The sequence below is a fragment of the Cynara cardunculus genome (assembly GCF_001531365.2).
Source record: "Cynara cardunculus var. scolymus isolate 2C chromosome LG 2, CcrdV1, whole genome shotgun sequence".
NCBI classification, from domain to species: Eukaryota; Viridiplantae; Streptophyta; class Magnoliopsida; order Asterales; family Asteraceae; genus Cynara; species Cynara cardunculus.
Genome location: NC_037529.1, coordinates 17,536,420 through 17,549,906, shown reverse-complemented (window position 1 = coordinate 17,549,906; position 13,487 = coordinate 17,536,420).

The window sequence follows — 13,487 nt, the reverse complement described above, 5'->3', positions numbered from 1 at the left end:
TGTAATGCTCCAGCCACCTTTCAAAGGTGTATGATGTCCATCTTTTCTGATATGCTTGAAAAATCCATTGAAATATTTATGGATGATTTTTCTGTGTATGGTTCATCATTTGACAATTGTTTAAATAATTTGAAAAAGAGCTTGGAAAGGTGTGAGGAAACAGACTTGGTCCTAAATTGGGAGAAATGTCATTTCCTTGTCAAAGAAGGAATTGTTCTTGGACACTTGATTTCAAAAAGAGGGGTTGAGGTAGATAAGGCAAAACTTGAGGTAATTGAAAAACTACCCGAACCTACCACGGTTAAGGGAATCAGAAGCTTTTTGGGTCATGCCGGATTTTATAGAAGGTTTATCAAAGATTTTTCTAAAATTTCAAAACCTCTTTGTTTACTCCTCCAGCATGACCAAAAATTCAATTTTAATGATGAATGCAGAAATGCATTCAAAACTTTGAAAAAAGCTTTGGTTAACGCACCAGTGGTAGTTGCCCCGGATTGGAACAAACCTTTTGAGATCATGTGTGACGCTACTGATTGGGCGGTAGGTGTTGTACTAGGACAAAGGAAAGACAAGGTGTTTTATTCAATCTACTACGCAAGTAAAATTTTGAATGAAGCACAAATTAATTACACCACAACTGAGAAAGAATTATTGGCCATAGTTTTTGCTTTCGAGAGATTTAGGTCCTATTTGATAGGAACAAAGGTAATTGTGCATACCGATCACTCAGCCATCAAGTACCTAATTTCAAAGAAAGATGCAAAACCAAGGTTAATAAGATGGGTGCTTTTATTACAAGAGTTTAACTTAGAGATTATTGATAGAAATGGGGTAGAAAATCAAGCAGCGGACCATTTGTCTAAGTTGGAAAAGCCCGAGAAAGGAGGAATGGACATTAGTGATACTTTTCCGGATGAAAGAATCCTCTTGATTGACCAACCAAAAACACCATGGTTTGCGGATTTAGCTAATTTTTTGGCATGTGGAATAAAACCCTCTGATTACACAAGCCACATGTTGAGAAAATTCTTTCATGATGCTAAATCTTACTTGTGGGATGACCCATTTTTGTTTAGACTTGGTGCAGATCAGATTTTGAGAAGATGCGTGCCCGAAACTGAAGTGGCAGCAATCCTGCAGCATTGCCATCATGCACCATACGGAGACCATTTCGGAGGCCAAAGAACTGCAACCAAAGTTTTACAATCCGGTTTTTATTGGCCAACCATTTTTAAAGATTCCCACAATTTTTCACAAAGGTGCAACGAATGTCAAAGGAGTGGCTCCATTTCCAAAAGGAATGAAATGCCATTAAATGGGATACTCGAAGTTGAATTATTTGATGTTTGGGGAATAGACTTCATGGGTCCTTTCCCTCCATCAAATAATTGCCAATATATACTGGTGGTTGTTGACTATGTATCCAAATGGGTGGAGGCTATGGCATGTGTGTCAAATGACGCAAAAACTATAGTTAAGTTCCTCCAAAAACAGATTTTCACACGGTTCGGTACCCCTAGGGCACTAATTAGTGACGAGGGAACACACTTTGTGAACAATTTGTTAAAAGGAGTTCTTGAAAAATACAATGTTAACCACAGAATTGCCACGACCTATCACCCATAAACTAATGGTTTGGCTGAGCTCTCTAATAGGGAAATTAAAAGCATTTTGGACAAAGTGGTCAAGCCCAATAGGAAGGACTGGGCATTCAAATTAGACGATGCTTTGTGGGCATACCGAACTGCTTTTAAAACACCAATCGGTATGTCTCCATATAAGCTTGTCTACGGAAAAGCATGTCATTTGCCCTTAGAACTTGAGCACAAAGCATATTGGGCTATCAAAGAGCTTAATATGTCTTTGGATGAAGCCGGAAAGAAAAGAAAGTTTCAACTTTGGGAAATGGAAGAGCAAAGACAAATGTCTTATAAAATGCCAAACTTTATAAAGAAAAGACAAAGAAATGGCATGATAATAGGATCCAACACCGGGAGTTGAAAGAGGAACAGAAGGTCCTCTTGTTTAACTCTAGATTGATATTATTCCCGGGAAAGCTCAAGTCTAGGTGGTCCGGACCCTTTGTCATTCATAAAGTTTACCCTTATGGAGCGATTGACCTCATTAACCCGGAGGACAACACGGTGTTTAAAGTGAATTGTCAACGAGTTAAGGTATTTCATGATTCTGTAGCATTCCCAGAGCATTGCTATGAGAATTGGGCTATACCTTAGAATGAAAGTGTTTTTGGACTTTTTCAAGTCCAAAGTTTGTTTGTAAATAGTTTCTCTCTTTATATTTCTGTTTTGAAGCTTTTATGTTTTATTAAGTTTGGTCTTGTGTAGGTTGTTTTCAAGGAAATTATCATGGGAAATTGATGTTCTGCCAATGCTGCAGCATTCAGTGGTTCACATGTGAAGATTGGCAGCAACTTTGTAAGAAAAACAAGAGAGTACAAAGTGATGTCATAACTGCATCACATCAGTCTTTGTCAGCCCCTTTTCTCAGATTTTGTCCCCCATGCTCCCTAAACCCACTCCATCATAATCAATGTTTATCCATTGGATAACTACCTTTGGGCATTACCTTAACCGTCAATACAAGTGATTAGAAAGCTTAATGAAGATGTGACTTTTTCTCTTCCCCATAACCACCTTAAACACTTACCATCGCTGCCTGCCTCATCCATGCATCACCCGCCAGCTTTCTTTTCAAACTATCATCCATCCTCAATTTGATTTACCACTAACCCACTCTCATTAAAACTACCCTCACTAAAACCACTCTCAATAAACCCCACTGTCACTATCGCTCCACCCTCTTCTCCTCATTCACTGTTTGAATATGGCCCGTATGAAACGAACCACCGTTCGGGACCCACCACAGCCGATCCGGTGAAGCAACCGCCGGCGGGCTTGCACCTCCGCTTCGCGACCGACTGGAGAACCAGAAATGATCGACCTCGTCGCCTCGGGGTCTTCCTCGTCGTCTCCTCCCTCATCACCGTCGCCGCTGAGACCTCCTATCGTCACTCCCCTCATCGCCGATTGTTCACTGCCGCGTGCTCGACGAACGCCGCGCCGGCCCCCTACGCCTCCTCCGTCGCCGACCGATGTCACTCTCCCATCTCCACCACATAGGACGTTCGACATCAACGCCTCCCCACCACCATCGTTGCCGGCAGTCGCAAGCCCTAATCTGGGCAGTGAGGTAAATCCTAATTGGAGCCCTAATGAACCTGTTGAGGGATTAACGACCTCCGATTCTTCTGAGGATGAACATTTGGTTCCACCACACTCACCATCTACTGTATTGAGTCCTCCAAAATTGTATTTCCTTACTTGGTATGATCACCCCTGCACACAAATGCCCACACTTACTGTTTTGGTCGATCCCATACCCCATATTGGTGAGGATGAATCGGTTGGGCTTGAGGATATTGAATTGAATGATAGGGAAGAGGCCATTAGTTCACCACACAATGAGGCTGATTTGAACGTCGATGTACGGAATATGACCCCAATTCCTACTAGAAAGAGAAAGGGATTGGGACGGATTTTTGCTACAAGATCAAAGGTTGTGCATAGTCAGCCTCTCAAAAAGAGACCAAGACGAACCCACCTTCTGTCCAGTTAAGGCACACTGCCTTTATGCCCCGGAAATCACCTCGAACGGCCACGATTAGGCCTGAAGATACAGCAGGCCCCTCTCGGGTGCGAGCCACACGAAGCATGTCAAACACTAGACCCATTCCTAGGCCACAACAGCCGTTCAATGGGTTTAGCACTGAGGTCGCACAACTGAAATATGCAAATATTAAGAACAAGAAGATATTGCCGGATAAAGGGTTCGATAGAAGGAGTTTCGATGAATTCAGTTTCATCCGGGACGTAATCAATAGGCAAGGATGGCAAATACTGTGCGAGGTAAAGAGCTCTTTTAATTTGTCTTTAATTAGATTAAAGTTCGGGGTGTTCGGGTAAGTATTTCGGCCAAGGCTATTAATAAGCTTTTGGGCCTTTCACCCCCAACCGAGATAGATTTTGAGACGCTTTCTCAATCGGCCTCATTTGCCCAACTAGAGGAAATCGGTAGAGAACTTGGGAAAGTCGGAACGGGATGGAATGTCCATAGTAACTACATGTTACAGACCTATAGGTCTTCAAATTTAAAGCCCGATGCTAATGTTTGGATGAATTTCATTCGATATTCTCTCAACCCGACTACTCATGATAGTTCCATTTCGGTTGAAAGGATCATTTTGTTGTACTGTGTGGTTACGGGTAAAACGATCAATGTGGGGGATGTTGTTAAAAAGGCCATTCTATATTGCTCCAAAAGAAGACAAGGGAAGTTGTTTTTCCCAGGCCTAATTCACAAGTTGCTTATGAAAGCCAGTGTTCCTGAGTACACCGATGACTTAGTTATTAAGGAGTGTGAGGAGAAGTGGACTATAGATATGAAGGCTGTTTCAAGACTTCGAGAGAGGAGTGAAAGAGGAAGGGAATTGCTGGGTATGACTAGAGCTATGGAGGAGCTTCTAGAGCAAAGTGGGAGTATGATGGATTTTATGATAGAGCAGCGGGCCGAGATGGTAGAAAGGTTAGAGACCATGCAAACTGAATTGACAAGCAGGTTGAAATCAAATGAACGGAAGATGAAGAAGCGGTTTGAGAAGCTGAAAGAAGGCTTGGAGAATGGGGTAGCTGAAAAGATCAAGAAGATGCAGAAAAAGCTGATTCGATACAAGACGAAAACCGAAAGACTGAGGACAGAGATTGCATCCGTGGCTGCCCGGAGTACACAACCTACTCCTTTGGAGTAGGACAGGTTCTACCACCTTACTTTAGCTTCATATTTTCTATTTTTTAGTCGGGAATAGTTTTTTAGAATTTATAGTTTTATTTTTACGCATGATCATTTCAATTGAGGGCGGTTAACACATGAGATCATAGCCCAAATAATTTTAGTGATTGTTTGTCATTTAATCATGGTACTTTGTTTTTTACTATAACCCTTTTTGGGAAAACACTTTGATCACACAATCACCATTCGGAAATGAGATAGGCCATCTTTTCTATACTCATACTAGCCACTTGCACTCTTTATACACAATATTACCCTACAAAACGCCAATGAGGACATCGTCATATTCAAGTTTGGGGGAGGAGTTTACACAAGGACACAAAGTCAATACAAAAGTGCAAAGCTCCAAATTAACTCTTTATCACACAAAGGGTGTTGAAAACACAACAAAAGTCCCATAGGGGCTATGTGTTTTAGAAAATGTTATGAAATGGCATAACAAAAGTCCCATAGGGATTATGTGCAAACTCCAAACAAAAGAGGCCAAAAGGGCCTAAAAATTTGAAAATTTTATATGTGGAGTACACAAGTGAAAAAGGCTATGAGAGAAAAGATATGCCAATGAGAAAATACCCTTTTAAGCCCTATTGATCCTAATATGATGATTGTGTTTGAACTTAACAAAGAAAAGGGAATGCTAGCCTATGGTTCATGCAAAGAACTTAGTTTTGATTGACACTTCTTAGATTTATGAAAGGCTATGAACATCATGTTGCTATAACTCTCTTTGGGAAGGCACTTAAAGCCTTGATCATGTATTTGCGTTTATATTGAGTCTTTATATTTGTCTTTTGGTTGCTTGGGGACAAGCAACGCTAAGTTTGTATGATATGTGTTGAGAATTTAACACATAAAGCGCTCTTTTTACGTCGTTTTAGTTATATTAATTTCTTTTCATTCCCACTTTGAGTCATTTTCATTCATTTCTTTATACTTTTGTTATTATGAAGCTAAATGTTGTGGTTTACTTGTTGGTATGTGTAAATGATGCTAATTGAGAGTTTTTGTGAAAACAACAAATGCTGCAGCATTGGTGCAGCATCGACCTGATTCATACACGACTTTTTGGAGGGCTTAATGAACAAGACGCTGACTTTTTGAAGATGGAGGACAACTGGAAATAGCTGGATTTTTAGTAGAAAATCTGTAGTTAAACTTTGGTTAAGGAGTTGTACTTTCTAGTTACACTTTTGTTGCTTTGTAACTAGCTTTTAGAAAACTTAGCCTACAAGTTTATTTATTTTGTCTTCTAGTGATCCTTGTTTGTATAAATAGAGGCCTTGGGGTGCCTTCCAAGACATCCTTCATCCATTAATCTTTCATTTTAATCTTTCCATATTTTCTCTCATTTGCTAGCTTTTGTAAACCCTCTCCAAGGGTGTTCTTAATTTAAGGCTTTAAGTTCTTCATCTTTTTCTTTATTTACTTTCTCGTCTTTTATTTTCCGTCATTTATTTTCTCGTCTTTTATTTTCCGCTATTTACATTCCGTCATTTATTTTCCGCAATTTACATTCTCGTCATTTACATTCCCGTCATTTATTTTATCATCATTTACATTTCCTTCATTTATTTTATTGTCATTTACTTTACGCAATTTACGTTTATGTCTTTATTTTCTGTCATTTATTTTTTACTTTCCGTTATGAGTAGCTAAGCTTTTATTGCTTGGGTGTGAGACGGAAAGGTGAGATTTTCAAACGGAACGAAAGTAGCTAAGTGTTTCGTAAACGACGTTCCATTGTTTCATTCAAGTTTTTATAAAACCAAGCATACTTCTTGACGGGTTGATCACTTGAAAGTGTTAAAAGTGCGATGGACTTAGAGATAAGCCATCATTAAGCACGTCAACTTGAATGACATAAGAGGTAGACTTGAGAAAGTTGCCGACAAGGAGACTTGTCATTTATGTTTTTCAAAACGTAACTCCCGACGGGTTGGTCACTTGTCAAAAGTGTCAAAGTGTGATATATTCAAAGATGAAATATCAAGAACACGCTAACTCGAATGATATGGGAATCGACTCGAGAGAGTGATTTTTAACGAAGAGATTTGTTTATCCATATATTTTGAAAACACCATTGTGTCACTATCCCCGGTCCGGAYACCACATAGAGATATGGGTGGAAAGCTATAAGATAGTGAAATGGTGAAGTCTGAGAGGAATGCCTTCAAAATAGATGGTGGAACTTAGTTTCGAAACACTACTTGCTGTAGCATTCCTATATCATTGCTACAGTATTGGCTGCTGGAATTTGTGTTTGTATCTCACCTTAAGTCTTACACCCTTGCTTCTTTTATATATTCTGTATTCTGTTTTGGATCACCTTACAATCAATCAAAAGTCTTCAAAATCGCCATCTTAAATCATCTCTTTCATTATACTCTAATCTAACTTTGGCTACTATCCCTGTGGATGATAATCCGGTACTTGTACCACTTTATTACTTGGACAGACGACGTTGGGCCATATTGTATACTTGCTTTGTGGCCTAATTTCATTAGTCTAAAGGTGTGAAATATAACCGACCAGTCACCTTTTATGAATCTCAATCAGCTAATTGAAAACCCATCTTAAATGATGAAGATGAATTAGAAAACTGGATGTTCTCTCATTATAGACAACCTGAAGCTTCCTTCAGCGTTTCTTTCAACACTGAAGCCCCAGAAGCTAAATATGAACCATTAATCATTCCAATTGCATCTAGTCACATCAACGTGTCTTCTTCAGAGATTGTTGCTATGCCTATCAGCTGTATTCCTCCTTCTACTTCAAACACTGATCAAACAGTGAATGAGATGCCTTCAGTGTATGAACCTATTTTAGTTGGTGAATCTAAGGATCCTTTAGCAATTGTTCCAATCGCTGAAGATACTATAGCTGAAACCTCATTCTCTATTCCTGAAATTCTCTACTTAAATGATAATCCTCTACCAGCTCAGCGATGGACTAAAGACCATCCAATTTATCAAATTCTTGGTGATCCAGGTGCAGGTATTAAGACTCGTCATGGTCTAGGTAATATCTGTCTCTTTGTCAACTTTCTCTCTTTAGTTGAACCCAAGAAGATCAGTGGTGCTATCTCAGACCCTAGCTGGGTCATTGCCATGCAAACGGAGCTTATTGAGTTTGATAGGAACAAAGTCTGGTACCTTGTCCCACGTCCATTTGACAAGACAGTGATAGGCACCAAATGGGTCTATCGCAACAAGTTAGGTAAAGAAGGTGTGGTAACCCGTAATAAGGCTCGACTTGTTGCTGAGGGTCATATAGAAAAAGAAGGAATCGATTATGACGAGACCTTCGCACCAGTTGCTAGACTTGAAGCAATTCGAATCTTCCTAGCCTTTGCTGCCCATAGAGACTTCAAAGTCTACCAAATAGATGTAAAGAGCGCTTTCCTTAATGGAAAACTTCAAGAAAAAGTTTATGTTGAACAACCTCCAGGGTTTCTGGACCCTAAGTATCCAAACCATGTTTATCGTTTGGATAAAGCTCTTTATGGGTTGAAACAGGCTCCTCGTGCCTGGTATGATACCCTCTCCTCATTTCTCATCTCCGAGAAATTTGTTCATAAAAAGATTGACCAGACCTTATTTCTTAGGAAAGTTAAAGGTCATATCATTCTAGTCCAAATTTTTGTCGATGATATTATTTTTGGCTCCACTAATCCCTTGTTGTGTTTTCGATTCACTGATCGCATGAAGAAAGAATACCAGATGGGTATAATGGGATAACTAACCTTTTTAGGTCTCCAGATCAAGCAATCAGATAAAGGCATCTTTATTAGTCAAAGTAAGTATGTCCGTGACATGCTGAAGAAGTTTGATCTATCTAATAACTCATCTATGAAGACTCCAATGGCTCCTGCTCCTCCACTCTCTCTCAACAAGGATCCAAATGGAAAGCCTGTAAACGTAACTGTTTATAGAGGAATGATCGGCTCCTTGCTATATCTCACAGCTAGTCAACCAGATATCATGTATTCTACTTGCTTATGTGCACGATATGAATCTAAACATAAGGAATCTCATCTGATCGCTGTAAAACGCATCTTCAGATACCTTAACGGAACTCCTAACTTAGGTCTCTGGTACCCCAAGGGTTTAGGTTTTGACCTAATAGGTTATTCGGATAGTGATTTTGCAGGTTGCAAGATCGATAGGATGAAAAACCAGCTGAAGGACTACGATCTTCAGTTCTCGAAGATTCCTATCTATTGTGATAGCACCAGTGCTATTGCAATCGTAAAAAACCTTGTACTTCACTCCAAGACCAAATATATAGAGATCATATATCATTTTATTAGAGATCATGTTATGAATGGTGATATTGAACTTCTCTTTGTTCCAACTGATTATCAGCTCGCTGACCTTTTCACCAAGCCTCTTAATGAGACAAGATTTAACATTTTGATCAGTGAACTGGGGATGTTAAACGCTGAAGAAAAATTTTCTTCAGTTATACACATCAATCAATAAGTGAAATGATTCAATGCTCTATCTCTATCACTGAACTCTTGAGTAAATGTATCTACTCTCTCTAAGGTATGCATACTTGTTCTTTTTCTAAAAACTTAAAACTATCATTGAAGCTTTTTTTTTTCTTTAGTGATCAAAACATTTAAAAAGTTTGTTTCGGTGATTCTTTCATTCGCTGAACATTTTTATGAAAGTATATCTCTTTTATACTAATCTTTTCTTAAAATCAAAATGATCACTAAACCTTTCTACCTTCAGTGATTCAAATGTTTTTAAATATCAGTTTCAGTGATTCTTTCAGTGTTATAAAAATATACTCTTCTAAGTTATTTTTAGTTCTTAAAATAAAACCATCATTGAAGCTTTTCTTCTTTAGTGATCAAAATGTTTTAAAATGTTTTTATTCATTGATTATCTTATCACTGAATGTGACTCAATGAATTTCTTAAAACCTTAAACGTTTTTAAAAGAAATAGTTAATGAACCGTCTTTATGACGACATTCTCTGTTTTCGATACGATATGCATTGAGACACACGTAAAAGTCTAACACATGCGACCTTCTCCAACTTCCATCCAATCATGGACGAGAACGTGCCATTTCTTCATCATGACGTTTCCTCAACAGTCATATTTTCCTCTCTCCTATTTCTTTTCTCTCTCCTTCTACCTATAAATATAAGACTCTTCCTCTCATATTTCCTTTACGCTTACAAAAATCTTTTACGAACCTCTGCCAAAAGAACTTTGCAAGCAAGAACTCTAAGAACTCTCGAATCCTTCGACCTTCTTCTCAAACAACTCTAAGGTCGATACTTATTTATTTTTTAAACTTAGAACTGTTCTTCTCCTTCCTATGAAACAAATGTTTGAGATTTAAGAACCTTGTTCTCTTAAAACACAAACATAAAAATTAGTAACACATTCTTATTCTTGGTTATAATCTTGTTTCAAAACATAAATCTACTTGAAAAACTCTAATATCTCATTTGAGGATTTTCAAAAGAAGTTTTATTGTTCTAAAACTTAAAAAGATCACAACAAATCTTGGACTACTAACAACTATTATTTCCTGTTTCTTAAAACTATAGCAGACAATGGCTGCCAAAAACGTTAACTTCTCCGTTGAAGACATATCCTTCAAGGGTAACAACCACGTTGCCTTGTTGGACATTCCTACCAACAAGACCATTTACGAGGATGTTGCTGCCTTCCTCAAGATGTTCCCCCATTGCATACGCTCTCAACCATGAACCTGTCATGGTTAGGGAGGCCCTTCAGTAGTTATGGATGACTGCTGAGGCAGTGCAAGAAGAAGACAAGAACGGTCAAAAGGTGGAGAAAATCTCCTTCACCTTCAACAAGATGACCGTAAGCGTTGGCGTGAACACTCTTAGGCACGCTCTTCGCTTCCCCAAGGGTCCGTTCATTAGCGACCCTTCGACTGAAATATCATTGCCTGCCTCGATGATATGGGCTACCAATGGCCTTTGAAGAAAGACTCCGACGAGCTGTTCAAATTGCTTTCGAAGATTGAGAAGAACCACATGTGAGCGGTGTGGCAATACCTCTTCTCTCACTTCATCCAGAGCATGGGTGGAAAGACTGGCGGTCAAGATCAAGCATCGCAGGTCGCTCTCATTATCGGCGTGTTAGTCATCTGCTGCCGACCCATCCACTATGCTGTGGTGATCTTTGAAGACCTGGCGCTGAAGCTCAACAAGCGTCAGAGGGAGAAATTGGTTCCATACACTCATTTTTTCTCAATGGTTTTTGCCAAGATCTTTGGCGAAAAATACTCCAAGGAAGGTAATCTTTCTATCTGCAAGCTTGGATCCAGGATTCTGGATCACAAGCTGAGGGATGGAGATGTTGCACTGTCTGCTGTAGTGCAACACTCTTCTATTCTTCCATCTTCTTCTTCTTCTCATTCGGTGGTCAAGACAAAAGCAAACCCCCTAAGTCTAACCCAGCCACCACAACCCTTTCTTCCAAACGCCCAACTCAACCAACTCTTAGTTCTCCTCAGAGATCCAAGAAGGCCAAAAAGAGGATAAATACATCTCTGGCTGTGACCTCTCAAAAGGTCTCAGCTATTGAAACGAGCCTTACCCCCAAGGCACTTTCAGTTAGCCATCCAAGCTCTTCAGTGATTTCTGATATCACTGTCGTATCAATGGCAACTTTTCTAATCGCCTCAGTGACTCAAATCACTGAAGGTGTGAATATCAACGCCACCACGCTGAACACTCACAATCACTCTCAGCCATCTTCTCCTCTCCTCCATCATTGGTCGCTACATGTGTCCATGATTCATCAGTGAATGTCCTCCTTGGTGATGAGGCACTCACCACTGGACCTGCGGTAGCTCCTCTCGAGGCTCCTCAGCTAACTGGTGCTCATCTTTTCGAGTACACCATGGAGCGCACCAACGTTAATCCTTCTGATAACGTTGATGACCTCTTAGGTATTTCATATTCATATCCTTTCGTTTCATCTAGCCCCGAGCTCTCTTATGCACATTTTCCGTCTTTTACAGGTCCTTTTGTTGAACCAGCCATGGAAGATTCCTATGACATGGCTGAAGACGTGAAGCTGCTCCTCCCAATAGTTGAGATTGTCCTTAACAAAATGGACGAAGTCCATAAGGGATGCCTCAACGAGATGAAATAGCTGCTAACCTCTCAGCCATCAGGGGTGAAGTTTATGAGGTCCAGAACCATCTCTCCTCCATGCAAGTGGCAGTTCAAGCCAATGCTGAGGCCATGGTTGCTTTAACAAACAAGGCCGATGAAGTAAACTCCCACCTTGCCCAGCAGACGGAGGTCATGAAGCAGATACTGGCTACTCTGCAACAACCAATCCCAACAGCTGAACCATCGTTCACTGCTGATGACTGTGAACAACTACATCAGGCACGTAAGCCAATGTCATTATGGCCCATGCTCTGATCAACCTCGAGGAGCTAATGAAGTTCTAAATTCGCATAGTCGACCACTTCTTCAGCTATTGCTATAAAACAATAGTCAAAGAGGGAAGACAACGACTGAAGCTGGTCCTTTCGATTCTATTGTTGTTCCATCTACTGAAGCTGAGCGTGAAGCTCTTATAGCTGAAGCTGAAGCTGCTGTTGCTGATGATTCTCCAACTTCTTGTGAAGCTTTTGTAGTTGAGGATGTTGATGCCGCCCGAGATGAAGCTCGTGATGATGATCCTCAGGTTACCTCTGCAGCTGATGATGGTGATCTGGATGATGATGATGAAGATAGTGATGATGAAGATGACGATGAGTCCCCCGACCTTTTTGACACTGGCAAAGACCTGGACGATGATGATAATGAATACGACGACTTCACGATTCAGTATCAGAAACCTGCCGATGCCATCAAAGGCGTTGCCCTAAGGGATTCTGAATCCCAGGGGAGCAAGGGGTGAAAGAGGCTGCTCAAGAAAAGCACCAGGGCACCAAGTTTAAGGAAAAAGGTGTTGCTAAATAAGGGAACCTAAAGGTACTATTGCAAATTCCTCAACCCTTATTTGAAGACTCCTCATCTCTGGTAGTCATCACCTCTCTATATCAATTCGAGATACCCTCAACTACCTGTGGTCGGCTGGAATGGGTCCCTGAGAACCCTACCCCCAACACTCCTACCGACCAACAGATGACTCATCTCAGGGAGTCACTCGATCAAACTAGAGTAAAAGTTCCTCTTCGTACTTCTAGTTGTGGTGAGTTCGACTTCCTGACCGAAGCTGAAAGACTCGAGGCCCTCAAGGCCGAGGAAGAACTGGTTCTTCAAAAGAAGCAGATCGAGGACAGCTTAAAGCTGACCAAGTCCCTTGCCACCAAAGTTATTCCCAAGAGAAATTCCAAAAAGAAGGTGACCGCTGTCCAGGCCCAGGCTAAGCTTCTATCTCTTGCAGAAGCTGAACATGAGAAGATCCTGAAGCTGGCTGAGCGGGACAAGCAAAGGACAAGTCTTTCTCTAAAGGCTTGACACGTGTTCAAACCCTAATGCATTACATTAAATGTGCATTTAATGCAATGAGTATAAATAAATGTGTTATATCTCCATGCAGAGATACTGATACTTACTTTTGAACCCTAACTTATGTTCATAAGTAAAAGAACATGACACGC